This window comes from Phalangium opilio, unplaced genomic scaffold, assembly GCF_054372755.1.
Source record: "Phalangium opilio isolate 3A_F unplaced genomic scaffold, DU_Popi_V2 ptg000082l_1, whole genome shotgun sequence".
Taxonomy (NCBI): Eukaryota; Metazoa; Arthropoda; class Arachnida; order Opiliones; family Phalangiidae; genus Phalangium; species Phalangium opilio.
This window is the reverse complement of record NW_028324189.1, coordinates 14,185,482-14,213,089: the sequence shown is the minus strand read 5'-3', so window position 1 is coordinate 14,213,089 and position 27,608 is coordinate 14,185,482. Positions and strand designations below refer to the sequence as shown.

Sequence of the window (27,608 nt, the reverse complement as noted above, 5' to 3'; positions counted from 1 at the left end):
CCCGTTCGGATCTTAAAGAAAAGGTTGGTGGTTCAGGCCCACCCGGGTGCGGTGTTGTGAAGTTTAAAATGTAACGTAAAAAGCCAAAGTTTTTCCACAATACCTGACGAACATTTAATTTTGGGCTTCCGTGTTGCAATGGTTAGCGCGTTCAGCTGTTAATCGAAAGGTTGGTGGTTCGAGCCCACCCGGGAGCGGTGTTGTTAGGTCTCAGATGTGACGTAAAAAGTCAAAGTTTTTCCACAATACCTGACGACCATTTATTTTCTGAGCTTCCATGGCTCAATGGTTAGCGCGTTCGGCTGTTAACCGAAAGGTTGGTGGTTCGAGCCCACCCTGGAGCGGTGTTGTGAGATCTCAGATGTAACGTAAAAATTCAGTTTTTCCACAATACCTGACGATCATTTAATTTTTGGGGTTCCGTTGCGCAATGGTTAGCGCGTTCAGCTGTTAATAGAAAGGTTGGTGGTTCGAGCCCACTCGGGAGCGGTGTTGTGAGATCTCAAATGTAACGTAAAAATCCAAAGTTTTTCCACAATACCTGACGAACATTTAATTTTTGGGCTTCCATTGCGCAATGGTTAGCGCCTTCGGGTGTTAACCGAAAGGTTGGTGGTTCGAGCCCATCCGGGAGCGGTGTTGTGAGGTCTCAGATGTAACGTAAAATGTCAGAGTATTTCCACAATACCGGACGACCATTTATTTTCTGAGCTTCCATGGCTTAATGGTTAGCGCGTTCGGCTGTCAATCGAAAGGTTTGGTGTTCGAGCCCATCCGGAAGCGGTGTTGAGAGATCTCAGATGTAACGTAAAAATTCAAAGTTTTTCCACAACACCTGACGACCATTTAATTTTTGGGCTTCTTTGGCTCCATGGTTAGCCCGTTCGGATCTTAAAGAAAAGGTTGGTGGTTCAGGCCCACCCGGGTGCGGTGTTGTGAAGTTTAAAATGTAACGTAAAAAGCCAAAGTTTTTCCACAATACCTGACGAACATTTAATTTTGGGCTTCCGTGTTGCAATGGTTAGCGCGTTCAGCTGTTAATCGAAAGGTTGGTGGTTCGAGCCCACCCGGGAGCGGTGTTGTTAGGTCTCAGATGTGACGTAAAAAGTCAAAGTTTTTCCACAATACCTGACGACCATTTATTTTCTGAGCTTCCATGGCTCAATTGTTAGCGCGTTCGGCTGTTAACCGAAAGGTTGGTGGTTCGAGCCCACCCGGGAGCGGTGTTGTGAGATCTCAAATGTAACGTAAAAATTCAAAGTTTTTCCACAATACCTGACGAACATTTAATTTTTGGGGTTCCGTTGCGCAATGGTTAGCGCGTTCAGCTGTTAATAGAAAGGTTGGTGGTTCGAGCCCACTCGGGAGCTGTGTTGTGAGATCTCAAATGTAACGTAAAAATCCAAAGTTTTTCCACAATACCTGACGAACATTTAATTTTTGGACTTCCATTGCGCAATGGTTAGCGCGTTCGGGTGTTAACCGAAAGGTTGGTGGTTCGAGCCCATCCGGGAGCGGTGTTGTGAGGTCTCAGAAGTAACGTAAAATGTCAGAGTATTTCTACAATACCGGACGACCATTTATTTTCTGAGCTTCCATGGCTCAATGGTTAGCGCGTTCGGCTGTTAATCGGAAGGTTGGTGGTTCGAGCCCAACCGGGAGCGGTGTTGTGAGATCTCAAATGTAACGTAAAAATTCAAAGTTTTTCCACAATACCTGACGAACATTTAATTTTTGGGCTTCCATTGCGCAATGGTTAGCGCGTTCGGGTGTTAACCGAAAGGTTGGTGGTTCGAGCCCATCCGGGAGCGGTGTTGTGAGGTCTCAGATGTAACGTAAAATGTCAGAGTATTTCCACAATACCTGACGAACATTTAATTTTTGGGCTTCCATTGCGCAATGGTTAGCGCGTTCGGGTGTTAGTCGAAAGGTTGGTGGTTCGAGCCCATCCGGGAGCGGTGTTGTGAGGTCTCAGATGTAACGTAAAATGTCAGAGTATTTCCACAATACCGGACGACCATTTATTTTCTGAGCTTCCATGGCTCAATGGTTAGCGCGTTCGGCTGTTAATCGAAAGGTTGGTGGTTCGAGCCCAACCGGGAGCGGTGTTGTGAGATCTCAAATGTAACGTAAAAATTCAAAGTTTTTCCACAATACCTGACGAACATTTAATTTTTGGGGTTCCGTTGCGCAATGGTTAGCGCGTTCAGCTGTTAATAGAAAGGTTGGTGGTTCGAGCCCACTCGGGAGCGGTGTTGTGAGATCTCAAATGTAACGTAAAAATCCAAAGTTTTTCCACAATACCTGACGAACATTTAATTTTTGGGCTTCCATTGCGCAATGGTTAGCGCGTTCGGGTGTTAACCGAAAGGTTGGTGGTTCGAGCCCATCCGGGAGCGGTGTTGTGAGGTCTCAGATGTAACGTAAAATGTCAGAGTATTTCCACAATACCTGACGAACATTTAATTTTTGGGGTTCCGTTGCGCAATGGTTAGCGCGTTCAGCTGTTAATAGAAAGGTTGGTGGTTCGAGCCCACTCGGGAGCGGTGTTGTGAGATCTCAAATGTAACGTAAAAATTCAAAGTTTTTCCACAACACCTGACGACCATTTAATTTTTGGGCTTCTTTGGCTCCATGGTTAGCCCGTTCGGATGTTAAAGAAAAGGTTGGTGGTTCAGGCCCACCCGGGTGCGGTGTTGTGAAGTTTCAAATGTAACGTAAAAAGCCAAAGTTTTTCCACAATACCTGACGAACATTTAATTTTTGGGCTTCCGTGTTGCAATGGTTAGCGCGTTCAGCTGTTAATCGAAAGGTTGGTGGTTCGAGCCCACCCGGGAGCGGTGTTGTGAGATCTCAGATGTAACGTAAAAATCCAAGGTTTTTCCACAATACCTGACGAACATTTAATTTTTGGGCTTCCGTGTTGCAATGGTTAGCGCGTTCAGCTGTTAATCGAAAGGTTGGTGGTTCGAGCCCACCCGGGATCGGTGTTGTTAGGTCTCAGATGTGACGTAAAAAGTCAAAGTTTTTCCACAATACCTGACGACCATTTATTTTCTGAGCTTCCATGGCTCAATGGTTAGCGCGTTCGGCTGTTAACCGAAAGGTTGGTGGTTCGAGCCCACCCGGGAGCGGTGTTGTGAGATCTCAAATGTAACGTAAAAATCCAAAGTTTTTCCACAATACCTGACGAACATTTAATTTTTGGGCTTCCGTTGCGCAATGGTTAGCGCGTTCGGCTCTTAACCGAAAGGTTGGTGGTTCGAGCCCATCCGGGAGCGGTGTTGTGAGGTCTTAGATGTATTGTAAAATCCAAAGTTTTTCCACAATACCTGACGACCATTTATTTTCTGAGCTTCCATGGCTCAATGGTTAGCGCGTTCGTCTGTTAACCGAAAGGTTGGTGGTTCGAGCCCACCCGGGAGCGGTGTTGTGAGATCTCAAATGTAACGTAAAAATCCAAAGTTTTTCCACAATACCTGACGAACATTTAATTTTTGGGCTTCCGTTGCGCAATGGTTAGCGCGTTCAGCTGTTAAAAGAAAGTTTGGTGGTTCGAGCCCACTCGGGAGCGGTGTTGTGAGGTCTTAGATGTATTGTAAAATCCAAAGTTTTTCCACAATACCTGACGACCATATCATTTTCGGGCTTCCGTGGCGCAATGGTTAGCGCGTTCGGCTTTTAACCGAAAGGTTGGTGGTTCGAGCCCATCCGGGTGCGGTGTTGTGAGGTCCCAGATGTGACATAAGAACTCAAAGTTTTTCCACAATACCTGACGACCATTTCATTTTTGAGCTTCTTTGGCTCCATGGTTAGCGCGTTCGGATGTTAAACAAAAGGTTGTTGGTTCGGGCCCACCCGGGTGCGGTGTTGTGAAGTTTCAAATGTAACGTAAAAAGCCAAAGTTTTTCCACAATACCTGACGACCATTTACTTTTTGGGCTTCCGTGGCGCAATGGTTAGCACGTTCGGCTGTTAACCGAAAGGTTGGTGGTTCGAGCCCACTCGGGAACGGTGTTGTGAGATCTCAAATTTAACGTAAAAATCCAAAATTTTTCCACAATACCTGACGAACATTTAATTTTTGGGCTTCCGTTGCGCAATGGTTAGCGCGTTCGGGTGTTAACCGAAAGGTTGGTGGTTCGAGCCCATCCGGGAGCGGTGTTGTGAGGTCTCAGATGTAACGTAAAATGTCAGAGTATTTCCACAATACCTGACGAACATTTAATTTTTGGGGTTCCGTTGCGCAATGGTTAGCGCGTTCAGCTGTTAATAGAAAGGTTGGTGGTTCGAGCCCACTCGGGAGCGGTGTTGTGAGATCTCAAATGTAACGTAAAAATCAAAAGTTTTTCCACAATACCTGACGACCATATGTTTTCTGAGCTTCCATGGCTCAATGGTTAGCGCGTTCGGCTGTTAATCGAAAGGTTGGTGGTTCGAGCCCAACCCCGAGCGGTGTTGTGAGATCTCAAATGTAACGTAAAAATTCAAAGTTTTTCCACAATACCTGACGAACATTTAATTTTTGGGCTTCCGTTGCGCAATGGTTAGCGCGTTCAGCTGTTAAAAGAAAGTTTGGTGGTTCGAGCCCACTCGGGAGCGGTGTTGTGAGATCTCAAATGTAACGTAAAAAACCAAAGTTTTTCCACAATACCTGACGAACATTTAATTTTTGGGCTTCCATTGCGCAATGGTTAGCGCGTTCGGGTGTTAACCGAAAGGTTGGTGGTTCGAGCCCATCCGGGAGCGGTGTTGTGAGGTCTCAGATGTAACGTAAAAATTCAAAGTTTTTCCACAATACCTGACGAACATTTAATTTTTGGGGTTCCGTTGCGCAATGGTTAGCGCGTTCAGCTGTTAATAGAAAGGTTGGTGGTTCGAGCCCACTCGGGAGCGGTGTTGTGAGATCTCAAATGTAACGTAAAAATCCAAAGTTTTTCCACAATACCTGACGAACATTTAATTTTTGGGCTTCCATTGCGCAATGGTTAGCGCGTTCGGGTGTTAACCGAAAGGTTGGTGGTTCGAGCCCATCCGGGAGCGGTGTTGTGAGATCTCAAATGTAACGTAAAAATTCAAAGTTTTTCCACAATACCTGACGAACATTTAATTTTTGGGCTTCCATTGCGCAATGGTTAGCGCGTTCGGGTGTTAACCGAAAGGTTGGTGGTTCGAGCCCATCCGGGAGCGGTGTTGTGAGGTCTCAGATGTAACGTAAAAATTCAAAGTTTTTCCACAATACCTGACGAACATTTAATTTTTGGGGTTCCGTTGCGCAATGGTTAGCGCGTTCAGCTGTTAATAGAAAGGTTGGTGGTTCGAGCCCACTCGGGAGCGGTGTTGTGAGATCTCAAATGTAACGTAAAAATCCAAAGTTTTTCCACAATACCTGACGAACATATAATTTTTGGGCTTCCATTGCGCAATGGTTAGCGCGTTCGGGTGTTAACCGAAAGGTTGGTGGTTCGAGCCCATCCGGGAGCGGTGTTGTGAGATCTCAAATGTAACGTAAAAATTCAAAGTTTTTCCACAATACCTGACGAACATTTAATTTTTGGGCTTCCGTTGCGCAATGGTTAGCGCGTTCAGCTGTTAAAAGAAAGTTTGGTGGTTCGAGCCCACTCGGGAGCGGTGTTGTGAGATCTCAAATGTAACGTAAAAATCCAAAGTTTTTCCACAATACCTGACGAACATTTAATTTTTGGGCCTCCATTGCGCAATGGTTAGCGCGTTCGGGTGTTAGTCGAAAGGTTGGTGGTTCGAGCCCATCCGGGAGCGGTGTTGTGAGGTCTCAGATGTAACGTAAAATGTCAGAGTATTTCCACAATACCGGACGACCATTTATTTTCTGAGCTTCCATGGCTCAATGATTAGCGCGTTCGGCTGTTAATCGAAAGGTTGGTGGTTCGAGCCCAACCGGGAGCGGTGTTGTGAGATCTCAGATGTAACGTAAAATGTCAGAGTATTTCCACAATACCTGACGAACATTCAATTTTTGGGGTTCCGTTGCGCAATGGTTAGCGCGTTCAGCTGTTAATAGAAAGGTTGGTGGTTCGAGCCCACTCGGGAGCGGTGTTGTGAGATCTCAAATGTAACGTAAAAATTCAAAGTTTTTCCACAACACCTGACGACCATTTAATTTTTGGGCTTCTTTGGCTCCATGGTTAGCCCGTTCGGATGTTAAAGAAAAGGTTGGTGGTTCAGGCCCACCCGGGTGCGGTGTTGTGAAGTTTCAAATGTAACGTAAAAAGCCAAAGTTTTTCCACAATACCTGACGAACATTTAATTTTTGGGCTTCCGTGTTGCAATGGTTAGCGCGTTCAGCTGTTAATCGAAAGGTTGGTGGTTCGAGCCCACCCGGGAGCGGTGTTGTGAGATCTCAGATGTAACGTAAAAATCCAAAGTTTTTCCACAATACCTGACGAACATTTAATTTTTGGGCTTCCGTGTTGCAATGGTTAGTGCGTTCAGCTGTTAATCGAAAGGTTGGTGGTTCGAGCCCACCCGGGAGCGGTGTTGTTAGGTCTCAGATGTGACGTAAAAAGTCAAAGTTTTTCCACAATACCTGACGACCATTTATTTTCTGAGCTTCCATGGCTCAATGGTTAGCGCGTTCGGCTGTTAATCGAAAGGTTGGTGGTTCGAGCCCAACCGGGAGCGGTGTTGTGAGATCTCAAATGTAACGTAAAAATTCAAAGTTTTTCCACAATACCTGACGAACATTTAATTTTTGGGGTTCCGTTGCGCAATGGTTAGCGCGTTCAGCTGTTAATAGAAAGGTTGGTGGTTCGAGCCCACTCGGGAGCGGTGTTGTGAGATCTCAAATGTAACGTAAAAATCCAAAGTTTTTCCACAATACCTGACGAACATTTAATTTTTGGGCTTCCATTGCGCAATGGTTAGCGCGTTCGGGTGTTAACCGAAAGGTTGGTGGTTCGAGCCCATCCGGGAGCGGTGTTGTGAGGTCTCAGATGTAACGTAAAATGTCAGAGTATTTCCACAATACCTGACGAACATTTAATTTTTGGGGTTCCGTTGCGCAATGGTTAGCGCGTTCAGCTGTTAATAGAAAGGTTGGTGGTTCGAGCCCACTCGGGAGCGGTGTTGTGAGATCTCAAATGTAACGTAAAAATTCAAAGTTTTTCCACAACACCTGACGACCATTTAATTTTTGGGCTTCTTTGGCTCCATGGTTAGCCCGTTCGGATGTTAAAGAAAAGGTTGGTGGTTCAGGCCCACCCGGGTGCGGTGTTGTGAAGTTTCAAATGTAACGTAAAAAGCCAAAGTTTTTCCACAATACCTGACGAACATTTAATTTTTGGGCTTCCGTGTTGCAATGGTTAGCGCGTTCAGCTGTTAATCGAAAGGTTGGTGGTTCGAGCCCACCCGGGAGCGGTGTTGTGAGATCTCAGATGTAACGTAAAAATCCAAGGTTTTTCCACAATACCTGACGAACATTTAATTTTTGGGCTTCCGTGTTGCAATGGTTAGCGCGTTCAGCTGTTAATCGAAAGGTTGGTGGTTCGAGCCCACCCGGGAGCGGTGTTGTTAGGTCTCAGATGTGACGTAAAAAGTCAAAGTTTTTCCACAATACCTGACGACCATTTATTTTCTGAGCTTCCATGGCTCAATGGTTAGCGCGTTCGGCTGTTAACCGAAAGGTTGGTGGTTCGAGCCCACCCGGGAGCGGTGTTGTGAGATCTCAAATGTAACGTAAAAATCCAAAGTTTTTCCACAATACCTGACGAACATTTAATTTTTGGGCTTCCGTTGCGCAATGGTTAGCGCGTTCGGCTCTTAACCGAAAGGTTGGTGGTTCGAGCCCATCCGGGAGCGGTGTTGTGAGGTCTTAGATGTATTGTAAAATCCAAAGTTTTTCCACAATACCTGACGACCATTTATTTTCTGAGCTTCCATGGCTCAATGGTTAGCGCGTTCGTCTGTTAACCGAAAGGTTGGTGGTTCGAGCCCACCCGGGAGCGGTGTGAGATCTCAAATGTAACGTAAAAATCCAAAGTTTTTCCACAATACCTGACGAACATTTAATTTTTGGGCTTCCGTTGCGCAATGGTTAGCGCGTTCAGCTGTTAAAAGAAAGTTTGGTGGTTCGAGCCCACTCGGGAGCGGTGTTGTGAGGTCTTAGATGTATTGTAAAATCCAAAGTTTTTCCACAATACCTGACGACCATATCATTTTCGGGCTTCCGTGGCGCAATGGTTAGCGCGTTCGGCTTTTAACCGAAAGGTTGGTGGTTCGAGCCCATCCGGGTGCGGTGTTGTGAGGTCCCAGATGTGACATAAGAACTCAAAGTTTTTCCACAATACCTGACGACCATTTCATTTTTGAGCTTCTTTGGCTCCATGGTTAGCGCGTTCGGATGTTAAACAAAAGGTTGTTGGTTCGGGCCCACCCGGGTGCGGTGTTGTGAAGTTTCAAATGTAACGTAAAAAGCCAAAGTTTTTCCACAATACCTGACGACCATTTACTTTTTGGGCTTCCGTGGCGCAATGGTTAGCACGTTCGGCTGTTAACCGAAAGGTTGGTGGTTCGAGCCCACTCGGGAACGGTGTTGTGAGATCTCAAATTTAACGTAAAAATCCAAAATTTTTCCACAATACCTGACGAACATTTAATTTTTGGGCTTCCGTTGCGCAATGGTTAGCGCGTTCGGGTGTTAACCGAAAGGTTGGTGGTTCGAGCCCATCCGGGAGCGGTGTTGTGAGGTCTCAGATGTAACGTAAAATGTCAGAGTATTTCCACAATACCTGACGAACATTTAATTTTTGGGGTTCCGTTGCGCAATGGTTAGCGCGTTCAGCTGTTAATAGAAAGGTTGGTGGTTCGAGCCCACTCGGGAGCGGTGTTGTGAGATCTCAAATGTAACGTAAAAATCAAAAGTTTTTCCACAATACCTGACGACCATATGTTTTCTGAGCTTCCATGGCTCAATGGTTAGCGCGTTCGGCTGTTAATCGAAAGGTTGGTGGTTCGAGCCCAACCCCGAGCGGTGTTGTGAGATCTCAAATGTAACGTAAAAATTCAAAGTTTTTCCACAATACCTGACGAACATTTAATTTTTGGGCTTCCGTTGCGCAATGGTTAGCGCGTTCAGCTGTTAAAAGAAAGTTTGGTGGTTCGAGCCCACTCGGGAGCGGTGTTGTGAGATCTCAAATGTAACGTAAAAAACCAAAGTTTTTCCACAATACCTGACGAACATTTAATTTTTGGGCTTCCATTGCGCAATGGTTAGCGCGTTCGGGTGTTAACCGAAAGGTTGGTGGTTCGAGCCCATCCGGGAGCGGTGTTGTGAGGTCTCAGATGTAACGTAAAAATTCAAAGTTTTTCCACAATACCTGACGAACATTTAATTTTTGGGGTTCCGTTGCGCAATGGTTAGCGCGTTCAGCTGTTAATAGAAAGGTTGGTGGTTCGAGCCCACTCGGGAGCGGTGTTGTGAGATCTCAAATGTAACGTAAAAATCCAAAGTTTTTCCACAATACCTGACGAACATTTAATTTTTGGGCTTCCATTGCGCAATGGTTAGCGCGTTCGGGTGTTAACCGAAAGGTTGGTGGTTCGAGCCCATCCGGGAGCGGTGTTGTGAGATCTCAAATGTAACGTAAAAATTCAAAGTTTTTCCACAATACCTGACGAACATTTAATTTTTGGGCTTCCGTTGCGCAATGGTTAGCGCGTTCAGCTGTTAAAAGAAAGTTTGGTGGTTCGAGCCCACTCGGGAGCGGTGTTGTGAGATCTCAAATGTAACGTAAAAATCCAAAGTTTTTCCACAATACCTGACGAACATTTAATTTTTGGGCCTCCATTGCGCAATGGTTAGCGCGTTCGGGTGTTAGTCGAAAGGTTGGTGGTTCGAGCCCATCCGGGAGCGGTGTTGTGAGGTCTCAGATGTAACGTAAAATGTCAGAGTATTTCCACAATACCGGACGACCATTTATTTTCTGAGCTTCCATGGCTCAATGATTAGCGCGTTCGGCTGTTAATCGAAAGGTTGGTGGTTCGAGCCCAACCGGGAGCGGTGTTGTGAGATCTCAGATGTAACGTAAAATGTCAGAGTATTTCCACAATACCTGACGAACATTCAATTTTTGGGGTTCCGTTGCGCAATGGTTAGCGCGTTCAGCTGTTAATAGAAAGGTTGGTGGTTCGAGCCCACTCGGGAGCGGTGTTGTGAGATCTCAAATGTAACGTAAAAATTCAAAGTTTTTCCACAACACCTGACGACCATTTAATTTTTGGGCTTCTTTGGCTCCATGGTTAGCCCGTTCGGATGTTAAAGAAAAGGTTGGTGGTTCAGGCCCACCCGGGTGCGGTGTTGTGAAGTTTCAAATGTAACGTAAAAAGCCAAAGTTTTTCCACAATACCTGACGAACATTTAATTTTTGGGCTTCCGTGTTGCAATGGTTAGCGCGTTCAGCTGTTAATCGAAAGGTTGGTGGTTCGAGCCCACCCGGGAGCGGTGTTGTGAGATCTCAGATGTAACGTAAAAATCCAAAGTTTTTCCACAATACCTGACGAACATTTAATTTTTGGGCTTCCGTGTTGCAATGGTTAGTGCGTTCAGCTGTTAATCGAAAGGTTGGTGGTTCGAGCCCACCCGGGAGCGGTGTTGTTAGGTCTCAGATGTGACGTAAAAAGTCAAAGTTTTTCCACAATACCTGACGACCATTTATTTTCTGAGCTTCCATGGCTCAATGGTTAGCGCGTTCGGCTGTTAACCGAAAGGTTGGTGGTTCGAGCCCACTCGGGAGCGGTGTTGTGAGATCTCAAATGTAACGTAAAAAACCAAAGTTTTTCCACAATACCTGACGAACATTTAATTTTTGGGCTTCCATTGCGCAATGGTTAGCGCGTTCGGCTCTTAACCGAAAGGTTGGTGGTTCGAGCCCATCCGGGAGCGGTGTTGTGAGGTCTCAGATGTAACGTAAAAATTCAAAGTTTTTCCACAATACCTGACGAACATTTAATTTTTGGGGTTCCGTTGCGCAATGGTTAGCGCGTTCAGCTGTTAATAGAAAGGTTGGTGGTTCGAGCCCACTCGGGAGCGGTGTTGTGAGATCTCAAATGTAACGTAAAAAACCAAAGTTTTTCCACAATACCTGACGAACATTTAATTTTTGGGCTTCCATTGCGCAATGGTTAGCGCGTTCGGGTGTTAACCGAAAGGTTGGTGGTTCGAGCCCATCCGGGAGCGGTGTTGTGAGGTCTCAGATGTAACGTAAAAATTCAAAGTTTTTCCACAATACCTGACGAACATTTAATTTTTGGGGTTCCGTTGCGCAATGGTTAGCGCGTTCAGCTGTTAATAGAAAGGTTGGTGGTTCGAGCCCACTCGGGAGCGGTGTTGTGAGATCTCAAATGTAACGTAAAAATCCAAAGTTTTTCCACAATACCTGACGAACATTTAATTTTTGGGCTTCCATTGCGCAATGGTTAGCGCGTTCGGGTGTTAACCGAAAGGTTGGTGGTTCGAGCCCATCCGGGAGCGGTGTTGTGAGATCTCAAATGTAACGTAAAAATTCAAAGTTTTTCCACAATACCTGACGAACATTTAATTTTTGGGCTTCCGTTGCGCAATGGTTAGCGCGTTCAGCTGTTAAAAGAAAGTTTGGTGGTTCGAGCCCACTCGGGAGCGGTGTTGTGAGATCTCAAATGTAACGTAAAAATCCAAAGTTTTTCCACAATACCTGACGAACATTTAATTTTTGGGCCTCCATTGCGCAATGGTTAGCGCGTTCGGGTGTTAGTCGAAAGGTTGGTGGTTCGAGCCCATCCGGGAGCGGTGTTGTGAGGTCTCAGATGTAACGTAAAATGTCAGAGTATTTCCACAATACCGGACGACCATTTATTTTCTGAGCTTCCATGGCTCAATGATTAGCGCGTTCGGCTGTTAATCGAAAGGTTGGTGGTTCGAGCCCAACCGGGAGCGGTGTTGTGAGATCTCAGATGTAACGTAAAATGTCAGAGTATTTCCACAATACCTGACGAACATTCAATTTTTGGGGTTCCGTTGCGCAATGGTTAGCGCGTTCAGCTGTTAATAGAAAGGTTGGTGGTTCGAGCCCACTCGGGAGCGGTGTTGTGAGATCTCAAATGTAACGTAAAAATTCAAAGTTTTTCCACAACACCTGACGACCATTTAATTTTTGGGCTTCTTTGGCTCCATGGTTAGCCCGTTCGGATGTTAAAGAAAAGGTTGGTGGTTCAGGCCCACCCGGGTGCGGTGTTGTGAAGTTTCAAATGTAACGTAAAAAGCCAAAGTTTTTCCACAATACCTGACGAACATTTAATTTTTGGGCTTCCGTGTTGCAATGGTTAGCGCGTTCAGCTGTTAATCGAAAGGTTGGTGGTTCGAGCCCACCCGGGAGCGGTGTTGTGAGATCTCAGATGTAACGTAAAAATCCAAAGTTTTTCCACAATACCTGACGAACATTTAATTTTTGGGCTTCCGTGTTGCAATGGTTAGTGCGTTCAGCTGTTAATCGAAAGGTTGGTGGTTCGAGCCCACCCGGGAGCGGTGTTGTTAGGTCTCAGATGTGACGTAAAAAGTCAAAGTTTTTCCACAATACCTGACGACCATTTATTTTCTGAGCTTCCATGGCTCAATGGTTAGCGCGTTCGGCTGTTAACCGAAAGGTTGGTGGTTCGAGCCCACTCGGGAGCGGTGTTGTGAGATCTCAAATGTAACGTAAAAAACCAAAGTTTTTCCACAATACCTGACGAACATTTAATTTTTGGGCTTCCATTGCGCAATGGTTAGCGCGTTCGGCTCTTAACCGAAAGGTTGGTGGTTCGAGCCCATCCGGGAGCGGTGTTGTGAGGTCTCAGATGTAACGTAAAAATTCAAAGTTTTTCCACAATACCTGACGAACATTTAATTTTTGGGGTTCCGTTGCGCAATGGTTAGCGCGTTCAGCTGTTAATAGAAAGGTTGGTGGTTCGAGCCCACTCGGGAGCGGTGTTGTGAGATCTCAAATGTAACGTAAAAATCCAAAGTTTTTCCACAATACCTGACGAACATTTAATTTTTGGGCTTCCATTGCGCAATGGTTAGCGCGTTCGGGTGTTAACCGAAAGGTTGGTGGTTCGAGCCCATCCGGGAGCGGTGTTGTGAGATCTCAAATGTAACGTAAAAATTCAAAGTTTTTCCACAATACCTGACGAACATTTAATTTTTGGGCTTCCGTTGCGCAATGGTTAGCGCGTTCAGCTGTTAAAAGAAAGTTTGGTGGTTCGAGCCCACTCGGGAGCGGTGTTGTGAGATCTCAAATGTAACGTAAAAATCCAAAGTTTTTCCACAATACCTGACGAACATTTAATTTTTGGGCCTCCATTGCGCAATGGTTAGCGCGTTCGGGTGTTAGTCGAAAGGTTGGTGGTTCGAGCCCATCCGGGAGCGGTGTTGTGAGGTCTCAGATGTAACGTAAAATGTCAGAGTATTTCCACAATACCGGACGACCATTTATTTTCTGAGCTTCCATGGCTCAATGATTAGCGCGTTCGGCTGTTAATCGAAAGGTTGGTGGTTCGAGCCCAACCGGGAGCGGTGTTGTGAGATCTCAGATGTAACGTAAAATGTCAGAGTATTTCCACAATACCTGACGAACATTCAATTTTTGGGGTTCCGTTGCGCAATGGTTAGCGCGTTCAGCTGTTAATAGAAAGGTTGGTGGTTCGAGCCCACTCGGGAGCGGTGTTGTGAGATCTCAAATGTAACGTAAAAATTCAAAGTTTTTCCACAACACCTGACGACCATTTAATTTTTGGGCTTCTTTGGCTCCATGGTTAGCCCGTTCGGATGTTAAAGAAAAGGTTGGTGGTTCAGGCCCACCCGGGTGCGGTGTTGTGAAGTTTCAAATGTAACGTAAAAAGCCAAAGTTTTTCCACAATACCTGACGAACATTTAATTTTTGGGCTTCCGTGTTGCAATGGTTAGCGCGTTCAGCTGTTAATCGAAAGGTTGGTGGTTCGAGCCCACCCGGGAGCGGTGTTGTGAGATCTCAGATGTAACGTAAAAATCCAAAGTTTTTCCACAATACCTGACGAACATTTAATTTTTGGGCTTCCGTGTTGCAATGGTTAGTGCGTTCAGCTGTTAATCGAAAGGTTGGTGGTTCGAGCCCACCCGGGAGCGGTGTTGTTAGGTCTCAGATGTGACGTAAAAAGTCAAAGTTTTTCCACAATACCTGACGACCATTTATTTTCTGAGCTTCCATGGCTCAATGGTTAGCGCGTTCGGCTGTTAACCGAAAGGTTGGTGGTTCGAGCCCACCCGGGAGCGGTGTTGTGAGATCTCAAATGTAACGTAAAAATCCAAAGTTTTTCCACAATACCTGACGAACATTTAATTTTTGGGCTTCCGTTGCGCAATGGTTAGCGCGTTCGGCTCTTAACCGAAAGGTTGGTGGTTCGAGCCCATCCGGGAGCGGTGTTGTGAGGTCTTAGATGTATTGTAAAATCCAAAGTTTTTCCACAATACCTGACGACCATTTATTTTCTGAGCTTCCATGGCTCAATGGTTAGCGCGTTCGGCTGTTAACCGAAAGGTTGGTGGTTCGAGCCCACTCGGGAACGGTGTTGTGAGATCTCAAATTTAACGTAAAAATCCAAAATTTTTCCACAATACCTGACGAACATTTAATTTTTGGGCTTCCGTTGCGCAATGGTTAGCGCGTTCAGCTGTTAAAAGAAAGTTTGGTGGTTCGAGCCCACTCGAGAGCGGTGTTGTGAGATCTCAAATGCAACGTAAAAATCCAAGGTTTTTCCACAATACCTGACGAACATTTAATTTTTGGGCTTCCATTGCGCAATGGTTAGCGCGTTCGGCTGTTAACCGAAAGGTTGGTGGTTCGAGCATATCCGGGAGCGGTGTTGTGAGGTCTCAGATGTAACGTAAAATGTCAGAGTATTTCCACAATACCGGACGACCATTTATTTTTTGAGCTTCCATGGCTCAATGGTTAGCGCGTTCGGCTGTTAACCGAAAGGTTGTTGGTTCGAATACCCGGGAGCGGTGTTGTGAGATCTAAGATGTAACGTAAAAATCCAAAGTTTTTTCCACAATACCTGACGAACATTTAATTTTTCGTCTTCCGTTGCGCAATGGTTAGCGCGTTCGGCTGTTAGTCGAAAGGTTGGTGGTTCGAGCCCAACCGGGAGCGGTGTTGTGAGATCTCAAATGTAACGTAAAAATTAAAAATTTATCCACAATACCTGACGAACATTTAATTTTTGGGCTTCCGTTGCGCAATGGTTAGCGCGTTCAGCTGTTAAAAGAAAGTTTGGTGGTTCGAGCCCACTCGGGAGCGGTGTTGTGAGATCTCTAATGTAACGTAAAAATCCAAAGTTTTTCCACAATACCTGACGACCATTTCATTTTTGAGCTTCTTTGGCTCCATGGTTAGCGCGTTCGGCTGTTAACCGAAAGGTTGGTGGTTCGAGCCCACTCGGGAACGGTGTTGTGAGATCTCAAATTTAACGTAAAAATCCAAAATTTTTCCACAATACCTGACGAACATTTAATTTTTGGGCTTCCGTTGCGCAATGGTTAGCGCGTTCGGCTGTTACCCGAAAGTTTGGTGGTTCGAGCCCACCCGGGAGCGGTGTTGTGAGGTCTCAGATGTAACGTAAAATGTCAGAGTATTTCCACAATACCGGACGACCATTTATTTTCTGAGCTTCCATGGCTCAATGGTTAGCGCGTTCGGCTGTTAACCGAAAGGTTGTTGGTTTGAGCCCAACCGGGAGCGGTGTTGTGAGATCTCAAATGTAACGTAAAAATCCAAAGTTTTTCCACAATACCTGACGAACATTTAATTTTTGGGCTTCCATTGCGCAATGGTTAGCGCGTTCGGCTGTTAACCGAACGGTTGGTGGTTCGAGCCCATCCGGGAGCGGTGTTGTGAGGTCTCAGATGTAACGTAAAATGTCAGAGTATTTCCACAATACCGGACGACCATTTATTTTCTGAGCTTCCATGGCTCAATGGTTAGCGCGTTCGGCTGTTAACCGAAAGGTTGTTGGTTCGAATACCCGGGAGCGGTGTTGTGAGATCTAAGATGTAACGTAAAAATCCAAAGTTTTTTCCACAATACCTGACGAACATTTAATTTTTCGTCTTCCGTTGCGCAATGGTTAGCGCGTTCGGCTGTTAACCGAAAGTTTGGTGGTTCGAGCCCACTCGGGAGCGGTGTTGTGAGATCTCAAATGTAACGTAAAAATCCAAAGTTTTTCCACAATACCTGACGACCATATCACTTTCGGGCTTCCGTGGCGCAATGGTTAGCGCGTTCGGCTGTTAACCGAAAGGTTGGTGGTTCGAGCCCATCCGGGTGCGGTGTTGTGAGGTCCCAGATGTGACGTAAAAAGTCAAAGTTTTTCCACAATACCTGACGACCATTTACTTTTTGGGCTTCCGTTGCGCAATGGTTAGCGCGTTCAGCTGTTAAAAGAAAGGTTGGTGGTTCGAGCCCACTCGGGAGCGGTGTTGTGAGATCTCAAATGTAACGTAAAAATCCAAAGTTTTTCCACAATACCTGACGACCATATGTTTTCTGAGCTTCCATGGCTCAATGGTTAGCGCGTTCGGCTGTTTATCGAAAGGTTGGTGGTTCGAGCCCAACCGGGAGCGGCGTTGTGAGATCTCAAATGTAACGTAAAAATTCAAAGTTTTTCCACAATACCTGACGAACATTTAATTTTTGGGCTTCCGTTGCGCAATGGTTAGCACGTTCGGCTGTTAACCGAAAGGTTGGTGGTTCGAGCCCACTCGGGAGCGGTGTTGTGAGATCTCAAATGTAACGTAAAAATCCAAAATTTTTCTACAATACCTTACGAACATAAAATTTTTGGGCTTCCGTTGCGCAATGGTTAGCGCGTTCAGCTGTTAAAAGAAAGGTTGGTGGTTCGAGCCCACTCGGGAGCGGTGTTGTGAGATCTCAAATGTAACGTAAAAATCCAAAGTTTTTCCACAATACCTGACGACCATATGTTTTCTGAGCTTCCATGGCTCAATGGTTAGCGCGTTCGGCTGTTTATCGAAAGGTTGGTGGTTCGAGCCCAACCGGGAGCGGCGTTGTGAGATCTCAAATGTAACGTAAAAATTCAAAGTTTTTCCACAATACCTGACGAACATTTAATTTTTTGGCTTCCGTTGCGCAATGGTTAGCGCGTTCAGCTGCTAAAAGAAAGTTTGGTGGTTCGAGCCCACTCGGGAGCGGTGTTGTGAGATCTCAAATGTAACGTAAAAATCCAAAGTTTTTCCACAATACCTGACGACCATATGTTTTCTGAGCTTCCATGGCTCAATGGTTAGCGCGTTCGGCTGTTTATCGAAAGGTTGGTGGTTCGAGCCCAACCGGGAGCGGCGTTGTGAGATCTCAAATGTAACGTAAAAATTCAAAGTTTTTCCACAATACCTGACGAACATTTAATTTTTGGGCTTCCGTTGCGCAATGGTTAGCGCGTTCAGCTGTTAAAAGAAAGTTTGGTGGTTCGAGACCACTCGGGAGCGGTGTTGTGAGATCTCAAATGAAACGTAAAAATCCAAAGTTTTTCCTCAATACCTGACGACCATATGTTTTCTGAGCTTCCATGGCTCAATGGTTAGCGCGTTCGGCTGTTAATCGAAAGGTTGGTGGTTCGAGCCCAACCGGGAGCGGTGTTGTGAGATCTCAAATGTAACGTAAAAATTCAAAGTTTTTCCACAATACCTGACGAACATTTAATTTTTGGGCTTCCATTGCGCAATGGTTAGCGCGTTCGGCTGTTAACCGAAAAGGTTGGTGGTTCGAGCCCATCCGGGAGCGGTGTTGTGAGGTCTCAGATGTAACGCAAAATGTCAGAGTATTTCCACAATACCTGACGAACATTTAATTTTTGGGCTTCCGTTGCGCAATGGTTAGCGCGTTCAGCTGTTAAAAGAAAGGTTTGTGGTTCAATCCCACTCGAGAGCGGTGTTGTGAGATCTCAAATGTAACGTAAAAATCCAAAGTTTTTCCACAATACCTGACGACCATTTACTTTTTGGGCTTCCGTGGCGCAATGGTTAGCACGTTCGGCTGTTAACCGAAAGGTTGGTGGTTCGAGCCCATCCGGGAGCGGTGTTGTGAGGTCTCAGATGTGACGTAAAAAGTCAAAGTTTTTCCACAATACCTGATGACCATTAAACTCCTGAGCTTCCATGGCTCAATGGTTAGCGCGTTCGGCTGTTAACCGAAAGGTTGTTGGTTCGAGCCCACCCGGGAGCGGTGTTGTGATATCTCAAATGTAACGTAAAAATCCAAACTTTTTCCACAATACCTGACGACCATATGTTTTCTGAGCTTCCATGGCGCAATGGTTAGCACGTTCGGCTGTTAACCGAAAGGTTGGTGGTTCGAGCCCACTCGGGAGCGGTGTTGTGAGATCTCAAATGTAACGTAAAAGTCCAAAATGTTTCTACAATACCTTACGAACATAAAATTTTTGGGCTTCCGTTGCGCAATGGTTAGCGCGTTCAGCTGTTAAAAGAAAGGTTGGTGGTTCGAGCCCACTCGGGAGCGGTGTTGTGAGATCTCAAATGTAACGTAAAAATCCAAAGTTTTTCCACAATACCTGACGACCATATGTTTCGTGAGCTTCCATGGCTCAATGGTTAACGCGTTCGGCTGTTAATCGAAAGGTTGGTGGTTCGAGCCCAACCGGGAGCGGTGTTGTGAGATCTCAAATGTAACGTAAAAATTCAAAGTTTTTCCACAATACTTGACGAACATTTAATTTTTGGGCTTCCGTTGCGCAATGGTTAGCGCGTTCAGCTGTTAAAAGAAAGTTTGGTGGTTCGAGCCCACTCGGGAGCGGTGTTGTGAGATCCCAAATGTAACGTAAAAATCCAAAGTTTTTCCACAATACCTGACGAACATTTAATTTTTGGGCTTCCATTGCGCAATGGTTAGCGCGTTCGGCTGTTAACCGAAAGGTTGGTGGTTCGAGCCCATCCGGGAGCGGTGTTGTGAGGTCTCAGATGTAACGCAAAATGTCAGAGTATTTCCACAATACCTGACGAACATTTAATTTTTGGGCTTCCGTTGCGCAATGGTTAGCGCGTTCAGCTGTTAATAGAAGGGTTGGTGGTTCGATCCCACTCGGGAGCGGTGTTGTGAGATCTCAAATGTAACGTAAAAATCCAAAGTTTTTCCACAATACCTGACGACCATGTAATTTTCGAGCTTCTTTGGCTCCATGGTTAGCGCGTTCGGATGTTAAACAAAAGGTTGGTGGTTCGAGCCCACCTGGGTGCGGTGTTGTGAAGTTTCAAATGTAACGTAAAAAGCCAAAGTTTTTCCACAATACCTGACGACCATTTACTTTTTGGGCTTCCGTGGCGCAATGGTTAGCACGTTCGGCTGTTAACCGAAAGGTTGGTGGTTCGAGCCCACTCGGGAGCGGTGTTAAGAGATCTCAAATGTAACGTAAAAATCCAAAATTTTTCTACAATACCTTACGAACATTTAATTTTTGGGCTTCCGTTGCGCAATGGTTAGCGCGTTCAGCTGTTAAAAGAAAGGTTGGTGGTTCGAGCCCACTCGGGAGTGGTGTTGTGAGATCTCAAATGTAACGTAAAAATCCAAAGTTTTTCCACAATACCTGACGACCATATGTTTTCTGAGCTTCCATGGCTCAATGGTTAGCGCGTTCGGCTGTTAATCGAAAGGTTGGTGGTTCGAGCCCACTCGGGAGCGGTGTTGTGAGATCTCAAATGAAACGTAAAAATCCAAAGTTCTTCCACAATACCTGACGACCATATGTTTTCTGAGCTTCCATGGCGCAATGGTTAGCACGTTCGGCTGTTAACCGAAAGGTTGGTGGTTCGAGCCCACTCGGGAGCGGTGTTGTGAGATCTCAAATGTAACGTAAAAATCCAAAATTTTTCTACAATACCTTACGAACATAAAATTTTTGGGCTTCCGTTGCGCAATGGTTAGCGCGTTCAGCTGTTAAAAGAAAGGTTGGTGGTTCGAGCCCACTCGGGAGCGGTGTTGTGAGATCTCAAATGTAACGTAAAAATCCAAAGTTTTTCCACAATACCTGACGACCATATGTTTCGTGAGCTTCCATGGCTCAATGGTTAACGCGTTCGGCTGTTAATCGAAAGGTTGGTGGTTCGAGCCCAACCGGGAGCGGTGTTGTGAGATCTCAAATGTAACGTAAAAATTCAAAGTTTTTCCACAATACCTGACGAACATTTAATTTTTGGGCTTCCGTTGCGCAATGGTTAGCGCGTTCAGCTGTTAAAAGAAAGTTTGGTGGTTCGAGCCCACTCGGGAGCGGTGTTGTGAGATCCCAAATGTAACGTAAAAATCCAAAGTTTTTCCACAATACCTGACGAACATTTAATTTTTGGGCTTCCATTGCGCAATGGTTAGCGCGTTCGGCTGTTAACCGAAAGGTTGGTGGTTCGAGCCCATCCGGGAGCGGTGTTGTGAGGTCTCAGATGTAACGCAAAATGTCAGAGTATTTCCACAATACCTGACGAACATTTAATTTTTGGGCTTCCGTTGCGCAATGGTTAGCGCGTTCAGCTGTTAATAGAAGGGTTGGTGGTTCGATCCCACTCGGGAGCGGTGTTGTGAGATCTCTAATGTAACGTAAAAATCCAAAGTTTTTCCACAATACCTGACGACCATTTAATTTTCGAGCTTCTTTGGCTCCATGGTTAGCGCGTTCGGATGTTAAACAAAAGGTTGGTGGTTCGAGCCCACCTGGGTGCGGTGTTGTGAAGTTTCAAATGTAACGTAAAAAGCCAAAATTTTTCCACAATACCTGACGACCATTGACTTTTTGGGCTTCCGTGGCGCAATGGTTAGCACGTTCGGCTGTTAACCGAAAGGTTGGTGGTTCGAGCCCACTCGGGAGCGGTGTTAAGAGATCTCAAATGTAACGTAAAAATCCAAAATTTTTCTACAATACCTTACGAACATTTAATTTTTGGGCTTCCGTTGCGCAATGGTTAGCGCGTTCAGCTGTTAAAAGAAAGGTTGGTGTTTCGAGCCCACTCGGGAGCGGTGTTGTGAGATCTCAAATGTAACGTAAAAATCCAAAGTTTTTCCACAATACCTGACGACCATATGTTTTCTGAGCTTCCATGGCTCAATGGTTAGCGCGTTCGGCTGTTAATCGAAAGGTTGGTGGTACGAGCCCACTCGGGAGCGGTGTTGTGAGATCTCAAATGAAACGTAAAAATCCAAAGTTCTTCCACAATACCTGACGACCATATGTTTTCTGAGCTTCCATGGCTCAATGGTTAGCGCGTTCGGCTGTTAATCGAAAGGTTGGTGGTTCGAGCCCAACCGGGTGCGGTGTTGTGAGGTCCCAGATGTGACGTAAAAAGTCAAAGTTTTTCCACAATACCTGACGACCATTTACTTTTTGGGCTTACGTGGCGCAATGGTTAGCACGTTCGGTTGTTAACCGAAAGGTTGGTGGTTCGAGCCCACTCGGGAGCGGTGTTGTGAGATCTCAAATGTAACGTAAAAATCCAAAATTTTTCTACAATACCTTACGAACATTTAATTTTTGGGCTTCCGTTGCGCAATGGTTAGCGCGTTCAGCTGTTAAAAGAAAGGTTGGTGGTTCGAGCCCACTCGGGAGCGGTGTTGTGAGATCTCAAATGTAACGTAAAAATCCAAAGTTTTTCCACAATACCTGACGACCATATGTTTTCTGAGCTTCCATGGCTCAATGGTTAGCGCGTTCGGCTGTTAATCGAAAGGTTGGTGGTACGAGCCCACTCGGGAGCGGTGTTGTGAGATCTCAAATGAAACGTAAAAATCCAAAGTTCTTCCACAATACCTGACGACCATATGTTTTCTGAGCTTCCATGGCGCAATGGTTAGCACGTTCGGCTGTTAACCGAAAGGTTGGTGGTTCGAGCCCACTCGGGAGCGGTGTTGTGAGATCTCAAATGTAACGTAAAAATCCAAAATTTTTCTACAATACCTTACGAACATAAAATTTTTGGGCTTCCGTTGCGCAATGGTTAGCGCGTTCAGCTGTTAAAAGAAAGGTTGGTGGTTCGAGCCCACTCGGGAGCGGTGTTGTGAGATCTCAAATGTAACGTAAAAATCCAAAGTTTTTCCACAATACCTGACGACCATATGTTTCGTGAGCTTCCATGGCTCAATGGTTAACGCGTTCGGCTGTTAATCGAAAGGTTGGTGGTTCGAGCCCAACCGGGAGCGGTGTTGTGAGATCTCAAATGTAACGTAAAAATTCAAAGTTTTTCCACAATACCTGACGAACATTTAATTTTTGGGCTTCCGTTGCGCAATGGTTAGCGCGTTCAGCTGTTAAAAGAAAGTTTGGTGGTTCGAGCCCACTCGGGAGCGGTGTTGTGAGATCCCAAATGTAACGTAAAAATCCAAAGTTTTTCCACAATACCTGACGAACATTTAATTTTTGGGCTTCCATTGCGCAATGGTTAGCGCGTTCGGCTGTTAACCGAAAGGTTGGTGGTTCGAGCCCATCCGGGAGCGGTGTTGTGAGGTCTCAGATGTAACGCAAAATGTCAGAGTATTTCCACAATACCTGACGAACATTTAATTTTTGGGCTTCCGTTGCGCAATGGTTAGCGCGTTCAGCTGTTAATAGAAGGGTTGGTGGTTCGATCCCACTCGGGAGCGGTGTTGTGAGATCTCTAATGTAACGTAAAAATCCAAAGTTTTTCCACAATACCTGACGACCATTTAATTTTCGAGCTTCTTTGGCTCCATGGTTAGCGCGTTCGGATGTTAAACAAAAGGTTGGTGGTTCGAGCCCACCTGGGTGCGGTGTTGTGAAGTTTCAAATGTAACGTAAAAAGCCAAAATTTTTCCACAATACCTGACGACCATTTACTTTTTGGGCTTCCGTGGCGCAATGGTTAGCACGTTCGGCTGTTAACCGAAAGGTTGGTGGTTCGAGCCCACTCGGGAGCGGTGTTAAGAGATCTCAAATGTAACGTAAAAATCCAAAATTTTTCTACAATACCTTACGAACATTTAATTTTTGGGCTTCCGTTGCGCAATGGTTAGCGCGTTCAGCTGTTAAAAGAAAGGTTGGTGGTTCGAGCCCACTCGGGAGCGGTGTTGTGAGATCTCAAATGTAACGTAAAAATCCAAAGTTTTTCCACAATACCTGACGACAATATGTTTTCTGAGCTTCCATGGCTCAATGGTTAGCGCGTTCGGCTGTTAATCGAAAGGTTGGTGGTACGAGCCCACTCGGGAGCGGTGTTGTGAGATCTCAAATGAAACGTAAAAATCCAAAGTTCTTCCACAATACCTGACGACCATATGTTTTCTGAGCTTCCATGGCTCAATGGTTAGCGCGTTCGGCTGTTAATCGAAAGGTTGGTGGTTCGAGCCCAACCGGGTGCGGTGTTGTGAGGTCCCAGATGTGACGTAAAAAGTCAAAGTTTTTCCACAATACCTGACGACCATTTACTTTTTGGGCTTACGTGGCGCAATGGTTAGCACGTTCGGTTGTTAACCGAAAGGTTGGTGGTTCGAGCCCACTCGGGAGCGGTGTTGTGAGATCTCAAATGTAACGTAAAAATCCAAAATTTTTCTACAATACCTTACGAACATTTAATTTTTGGGCTTCCGTTGCGCAATGGTTAGCGCGTTCAGCTGTTAAAAGAAAGGTTGGTGGTTCGAGCCCACTCGGGAGCGGTGTTGTGAGATCTCAAATGTAACGTAAAAATCCAAAGTTTTTCCACAATACCTGACGACCATATGTTTTCTGAGCTTCCATGGCTCAATGGTTAGCGCGTTCGGCTGTTTATCGAAAGGTTGGTGGTTCGAGCCCAACCGGGAGCGGCGTTGTGAGATCTCAAATGTAACGTAAAAATTCAAAGTTTTTCCACAATACCTGACGAACATTTAATTTTTGGGCTTCCGTTGCGCAATGGTTAGCGCGTTCAGCTGTTAAAAGAAAGTTTGGTGGTTCGAGCCCACTCGGGAGCGGTGTTGTGAGATCTCAAATGAAACGTAAAAATCCAAAGTTTTTCCACAATACCTGACGACCATATGTTTTCTGAGCTTCCATGGCTCAATGGTTAGCGCGTTCGGCTGTTAATCGAAAGGTTGGTGGTTCGAGCCCAACCGGGTGCGGTGTTGTGAGGTCCCAGATGTGACGTAAAAAGTCAAAGTTTTTCCACAATACCTGACGACCATTTACTTTTTGGGCTTACGTGGCGCAATGGTTAGCACGTTCGGTTGTTAACCGAAAGATTGGTGGTTCGAGCCCACTCGGGAGCGGTGTTGTGAGATCTCAAATGTAACGTAAAAATCCAAAATTTTTCTACAATACCTTACGAACATTTAATTTTTGGGCTTCCGTTGCGCAATGGTTAGCGCGTTCAGCTGTTAAAAGAAAGGTTGGTGGTTCGAGCCCACTCGGGAGCGGTGTTGTGAGATCTCAAATGTAACGTAAAAATCCAAAGTTTTTCCACAATACCTGACGACCATATGTTTTCTGAGCTTCCATGGCTCAATGGTTAGCGCGTTCGGCTTTTTATCGAAAGTTTGGTGGTTCGAGCCCAACCGGGAGCGGCGTTGTGAGATCTCAAATGTAACGTAAAAATTCAAAGTTTTTCCACAATACCTGACGAACATTTAATTTTTGGGCTTCCGTTGCGCAATGGTTAGCGCGTTCAGCTGTTAAAAGAAAGTTTGGTGGTTCGAGCCCACTCGGGAGCGGTGTTGTGAGATCTCAAATGAAACGTAAAAATCCAAAGTTTTTCCACAATACCTGACGACCATATGTTTTCTGAGCTTCCATGGCTCAATGGTTAGCGCGTTCGGCTGTTAATCGAAAGGTTGGTGGTTCGAGCCCAACCGGGTGCGGTGTTGTGAGGTCCCAGATGTGACGTAAAAAGTCAAAGTTTTTCCACAATACCTGACGACCATTTACTTTTTGGGCTTACGTGGCGCAATGGTTAGCACGTTCGGTTGTTAACCGAAAGGTTGGTGGTTCGAGCCCACTCGGGAGCGGTGTTGTGAGATCTCAAATGTAACGTAAAAATCCAAAATTTTTCTACAATACCTTACGAACATTTAATTTTTGGGCTTCCGTTGCGCAATGGTTAGCGCGTTCAGCTGTTAAAAGAAAGGTTGGTGGTTCGAGCCCACTCGGGAGCGGTGTTGTGAGATCTCAAATGTAACGTAAAAATCCAAAGTTTTTCCACAATACCTGACGACCATATGTTTTCTGAGCTTCCATGGCTCAATGGTTAGCGCGTTCGGCTGTTAATCGAAAGGTTGGTGGTACGAGCCCACTCGGGAGCGGTGTTGTGAGATCTCAAATGAAACGTAAAAATCCAAAGTTCTTCCACAATACCTGACGACCATATGTTTTCTGAGCTTCCATGGCGCAATGGTTAGCACGTTCGGCTGTTAACCGAAAGGTTGGTGGTTCGAGCCCACTCGGGAGCGGTGTTGTGAGATCTCAAATGTAACGTAAAAATCCAAAATTTTTCTACAATACCTTACGAACATAAAATTTTTGGGCTTCCGTTGCGCAATGGTTAGCGCGTTCAGCTGTTAAAAGAAAGGTTGGTGGTTCGAGCCCACTCGGGAGCGGTGTTGTGAGATCTCAAATGTAACGTAAAAATCCAAAGTTTTTCCACAATACCTGACGACCATATGTTTCGTGAGCTTCCATGGCTCAATGGTTAACGCGTTCGGCTGTTAATCGAAAGGTTGGTGGTTCGAGCCCAACCGGGAGCGGTGTTGTGAGATCTCAAATGTAACGTAAAAATTCAAAGTTTTTCCACAATACCTGACGAACATTTAATTTTTGGGCTTCCGTTGCGCAATGGTTAGCGCGTTCAGCTGTTAAAAGAAAGTTTGGTGGTTCGAGCCCACTCGGGAGCGGTGTTGTGAGATCCCAAATGTAACGTAAAAATCCAAAGTTTTTCCACAATACCTGACGAACATTTAATTTTTGGGCTTCCATTGCGCAATGGTTAGCGCGTTCGGCTGTTAACCGAAAGGTTGGTGGTTCGAGCCCATCCGGGAGCGGTGTTGTGAGGTCTCAGATGTAACGCAAAATGTCAGAGTATTTCCACAATACCTGACGAACATTTAATTTTTGGGCTTCCGTTGCGCAATGGTTAGCGCGTTCAGCTGTTAATAGAAGGGTTGGTGGTTCGATCCCACTCGGGAGCGGTGTTGTGAGATCTCTAATGTAACGTAAAAATCCAAAGTTTTTCCACAATACCTGACGACCATTTAATTTTCGAGCTTCTTTGGCTCCATGGTTAGCGCGTTCGGATGTTAAACAAAAGGTTGGTGGTTCGAGCCCACCTGGGTGCGGTGTTGTGAAGTTTCAAATGTAACGTAAAAAGCCAAAATTTTTCCACAATACCTGACGACCATTTACTTTTTGGGCTTCCGTGGCGCAATGGTTAGCACGTTCGGCTGTTAACCGAAAGGTTGGTGGTTCGAGCCCACTCGGGAGCGGTGTTAAGAGATCTCATATGTAACGTAAAAATCCAAAATTTTTCTACAATACCTTACGAACATTTAATTTTTGGGCTTCCGTTGCGCAATGGTTAGCGCGTTCAGCTGTTAAAAGAAAGGTTGGTGGTTCGAGCCCACTCGGGAGCGGTGTTGTGAGATCTCAAATGTAACGTAAAAATCCAAAGTTTTTCCACAATACCTGACGACCATATGTTTTCTGAGCTTCCATGGCTCAATGGTTAGCGCGTTCGGCTGTTAATCGAAAGGTTGGTGGTACGAGCCCACTCGGGAGCGGTGTTGTGAGATCTCAAATGAAACGTAAAAATCCAAAGTTCTTCCACAATACCTGACGACCATATGTTTTCTGAGCTTCCATGGCTCAATGGTTAGCGCGTTCGGCTGTTAATCGAAAGGTTGGTGGTTCGAGCCCAACCGGGTGCGGTGTTGTGAGGTCCCAGATGTGACGTAAAAAGTCAAAGTTTTTCCACAATACCTGACGACCATTTACTTTTTGGGCTTACGTGGCGCAATGGTTAGCACGTTCGGTTGTTAACCGAAAGGTTGGTGGTTCGAGCCCACTCGGGAGCGGTGTTGTGAGATCTCAAATGTAACGTAAAAATCCAAAATTTTTCTACAATACCTTACGAACATTTAATTTTTGGGCTTCCGTTGCGCAATGGTTAGCGCGTTCAGCTGTTAAAAGAAAGGTTGGTGGTTCGAGCCCACTCGGGAGCGGTGTTGTGAGATCTCAAATGTAACGTAAAAATCCAAAGTTTTTCCACAATACCTGACGACCATATGTTTTCTGAGCTTCCATGGCTCAATGGTTAGCGCGTTCGGCTGTTAATCGAAAGGTTGGTGGTACGAGCCCACTCGGGAGCGGTGTTGTGAGATCTCAAATGAAACGTAAAAATCCAAAGTTCTTCCACAATACCTGACGACCATATGTTTTCTGAGCTTCCATGGCGCAATGGTTAGCACGTTCGGCTGTTAACCGAAAGGTTGGTGGTTCGAGCCCACTCGGGAGCGGTGTTGTGAGATCTCAAATGTAACGTAAAAATCCAAAATTTTTCTACAATACCTTACGAACATAAAATTTTTGGGCTTCCG

General features: G+C 45.5%; 7 non-coding genes across 7 annotated transcripts; all 7 read left to right on the top strand.

Annotated features, from left to right (window-relative positions):
- The first annotated feature begins 3,208 nt into the window (after positions 1–3,208).
- Positions 3,209–3,281, top strand: TRNAK-CUU (transfer RNA lysine (anticodon CUU)). Its single transcript has one exon. It is a non-coding gene; the product is annotated as a tRNA-Lys (tRNA).
- A 366-nt stretch (positions 3,282–3,647) lies between these two features.
- Positions 3,648–3,720, top strand: TRNAK-UUU (transfer RNA lysine (anticodon UUU)). The gene has a single exon. It is a non-coding gene; the product is annotated as a tRNA-Lys (tRNA).
- Positions 3,721–7,763: 4,043 nt separating this feature from the next.
- TRNAK-CUU (transfer RNA lysine (anticodon CUU)) lies at positions 7,764–7,836 on the top strand. The gene has a single exon. It is a non-coding gene; the product is annotated as a tRNA-Lys (tRNA).
- A 363-nt stretch (positions 7,837–8,199) lies between these two features.
- On the top strand, positions 8,200–8,272 carry TRNAK-UUU (transfer RNA lysine (anticodon UUU)). Its single transcript has one exon. It is a non-coding gene; the product is annotated as a tRNA-Lys (tRNA).
- Positions 8,273–10,845: 2,573 nt separating this feature from the next.
- Positions 10,846–10,918, top strand: TRNAK-CUU (transfer RNA lysine (anticodon CUU)). The gene has a single exon. It is a non-coding gene; the product is annotated as a tRNA-Lys (tRNA).
- A 1,838-nt stretch (positions 10,919–12,756) lies between these two features.
- Positions 12,757–12,829, top strand: TRNAK-CUU (transfer RNA lysine (anticodon CUU)). Its single transcript has one exon. It is a non-coding gene; the product is annotated as a tRNA-Lys (tRNA).
- Positions 12,830–14,373: 1,544 nt separating this feature from the next.
- Positions 14,374–14,446, top strand: TRNAK-CUU (transfer RNA lysine (anticodon CUU)). Its single transcript has one exon. It is a non-coding gene; the product is annotated as a tRNA-Lys (tRNA).
- The last annotated feature ends 13,162 nt before the right edge of the window (positions 14,447–27,608 follow it).